This window comes from Trachypithecus francoisi, unplaced genomic scaffold (assembly GCF_009764315.1).
Source record: "Trachypithecus francoisi isolate TF-2019V2 unplaced genomic scaffold, Tfra_2.0 Lachesis_group4, whole genome shotgun sequence".
Classification (NCBI taxonomy): Eukaryota; Metazoa; Chordata; class Mammalia; order Primates; family Cercopithecidae; genus Trachypithecus; species Trachypithecus francoisi.
Window position 1 is genome coordinate 145,654,721 of NW_022681469.1, and position 3,588 is coordinate 145,658,308.

Sequence of the window (3,588 nt, forward strand, 5' to 3'; positions counted from 1 at the left end):
CTGTGAGGAGTATTTCACAGATGGTGCCAACCAACCCACAAAAGCCCTTTGTTCTCAGATACTCTGCCATCTGACAGGTGTTAAAGGTCTGGTGGACTCATTGAGCTGTGTGCTGGTTGCCATCCTCTGTGAGGTTACAAGGAGACTGATCTGTCTCAAGGGAGAAGACTGCTCATTTGAGGCGGGTGAGGCTCCACCCAGGGGGATGAACAACTCCTCAAGGTGACATCCACCGAAGGTGATCAGAATGCATAGTTTACCTTTGTTTCACATGTAAAGGTGATTCCCACGTTCTAGCTATTAGATAGATCATACAAAAAAGTGTCAATATGCAGCAGGCTGACACATGAGCCTTGCAGAATTTGCATTTCTCTCATTACATTTGCAATCATCAATCCTTAAGCCTCTGTCTTCCTATATTGCTCTGTGCACCTACTGAGTTGAAAGAATACCAGCATCCACCAAGCAAGAACCATGCCAAATTCCCTGTCCAGACAGATTCCACAGAAATCAACCAAAATTAATAGAATTGAAAGCTATGATGCCTCCACCCCATAGGAAGGAGAGAACAATTGGAAAAGGGGTCAGGAGGCATTGCGTAAGATTTCGACTGCAACCCACTTCTAAAACAAAGCTGTCTACAGAATAGCTGCACTGAACTTTGGAGCCTGGTATAGATCTTTCATCTGCAGCTAAGCAGTTGGTACTTTTAATTTGTTAATACTAGTCAATAATGCTTATTTGGAAATTCCAAAGAATATCAGGTTATTCCTTTCAACTTAATATCTGCACTTTGCTACAATCTTAATATCTGATATAACATCAAAACAACTTCTAACAAACAACTGCATATTGGAAACAGTTGTGTTTTGTTATAGTTTTCACAGTAAATTCACATTAGAGAATTTGCATATATGATAGGATTCAGGCTGAGATGATATGTTAGGATCAAAATATGATCACTGCCAAAGTATCTTTCTTTCTTTCTTTTTTTTTTTTTTTTGAGACAGTCTCACTCTGTCTTGCCCAGGCTGGAGTGCAGAGGTGCGATCTCGGCTCACTGCAGCCTCTGCCTCCTGGGTTCAAGTGATTCTCCTGCCTCAGCCTCCTGAGTAGCTGGGACTATAGGTGTGCACCGACATACCCAGCTAATTTTTGTATTTTTAGTAGAGATAGTGTTTCACCATGTTGGCCAGGCTGATCTTGAACTCCTGACCTTAGGTGATCCACCCCCCTTGGCCTCCCTAAGTTCTGGGATTACAGGTGTGAGCCACCTCACCTGGCCTGAAGTATCTTGGTCATTTAATAAGGCTTTTTGCATCTGGAATTCTTTCACTGAATTCTTGAAATGATATTACATGCATTATGCCTCTTTTATAACTTGGAAGGCATGATCCTATTTGTGTATATACACATATGTTGAACTTAAAATAGTTCAACAATATGTGGAGAGACTTAAAATAGTTCAACAACATGTTGAAAATGCTTATTTCCGATAATGGGATTTGTGGTGATTTTAAACTTTTAAAATTTTTGCATCATTTGATATCTATAATGCATATGTATCTCTTACAAAATTAAGTTATTTAAAAATTACTTGAAAATATCAACTAAGATTCAGTTTTCTTCACTTCTCAGTGGTGAAACTAAGCTGATGAATATATTGCAGGGACTTTTTTCAAGTGATCAAATTGAGGAAATAGGCATAGTTCATTCATTCATCAATCCTTTAGTTGTTTGGAAGTTTATTCATTCAGTCATCCATGTAGTGTGCCTACTAAATGTCAGAAATTTGATTATGGTTCAGTCAATAAACAGACTCCCCAAATTAATGATTTTCTTTTAAAATACTAATCTTACATATATATATATATTTGAGGTGGAGTCTCACTCTGTCACCCAGGCTGGAGTACAGTGGCACGATGTCGGCTCACTGCAACCTCCACCTCCTGGGTTCAAGCAATTCTTCTGCCTCAGCCTCCCAAGTAGCTGGGATTACAAGTGCCTGCCATCATGCCCGGCTAATTTTTGTATTTTTAGTAGAGACAGGGTTTCACCACGTTGGTCAGGCTGGTCTCGAAATCCTGATCTCAAATGATTCACCCACCTTGGCCTCCCAAAGTGCTGGGATTACAGACATGAGCCACTGTGCCCAGCCTTAAAATGATTTTATAATTGGGTGTAACTTCCAGAGTGAAGCTATTACTCAGAGAACTAGCCCCTTGATGCAGGCTGGGGGTGTGTGCTAAAGGCCCCCAGTGGAGTCGCAATTCCCATCTATAAAATAGGAGAACAAAATATTGGCCTCATAGACCCATCCTAAGGATTACATGAATTGTTCATATTGAAGGCTATTTTGGTATATGAAATAATCAGCAATTAAGGCTGGGCATGGTGGCTGATGCCTGTAATCCCAGCACTTTGGGAGGTTGAGGCAGGTGGATCACTTGAGGCCAAGAGTTCGAGACCAGCATGGCCAACATGGTGAAACCCCGTCTGTACTAAAAATACAAAAATTAGCCGGGCGTAGTGGTGGGCACCTGTAATCCCAGCTACTTGGGAGGCTGAGGCATGAGACTTGCTTGAACCCAGGAGGCGGAGGTTGCAGTGAGCTATCACGCCACTGCCCTCCAGCCTGGGTGGCAGCGCAAGACTCTGTCAAAAAAAAAAAAAAAAGCCACATCAGGAATTAAAAGTGCAAAAAATTTTTAAAACCTTTGTTTTATGCTAAATATATCTGAGACAAATAGTTTGGCTTATTTTTTACAGCCTGTGTTAAAGACTCTGAATGTCCAGGATAATTTGAAAATAAGATTATAACAAAAACTTGGTTATAATATTTGTTTTCTTTATACTCCTTTAGATGAATTATCTTTCACGTGAATAAATATTGTCTGAGAATATAAATAATTGAAAAATTAGACAGATTTTTTACTTTGAAAGCAAAAGATTTAAAAAAATCTTGCAAGTGATTGTTGCTGGCCTCCACCTCCTTTCACAGCTTTGTCCTCAGCTCCTCATAGTATGGTGGGAGTTTTTTTTGTTGTTTGTTTTTGTTTGTTTGTTTTTTGAGATGGAGTCTCACTCTGTCGCCCAGGCTAGAGTGCAGTGGCACGACCTCGGCTCACTGCAAGCTCTGCCTCCCGGGTTCACGCCATTCTCTTGCCTCAGCCTCCCAAGTAACTGGGACTACAGGCGACCTTTTTTTTTTTTTTTTTTTTTTTTTTTTTGGTATTTTTAGTAGAGACGGGGTTTCTCCGTGTTAGCCAGGATGGTCTCCATCATCTGACCTTGTGATCCGCCCACTTCGGCCGCCCAAAGTGCTGGGATTACAGGCGTGAGCCACTGTGCCCAACCCAGGGGAAGGTTTTATGATCTCAGACCTCACTCATTCCCAGACCAATCCTGGTTTGGGCAACTATTGCCTGCTATGTAAGAAGAAATTGTATGCTAGGATTGTTACCAGAGGGGTAATTCCCAATTCTTATCAAATGTAGAGGGTTAAGCAAATCTGGTATTCACATCACTGGTGGTCATATCACTATAAAAGACACTCCATTATGCATTTTCAAATTCAATTTTGTTTTT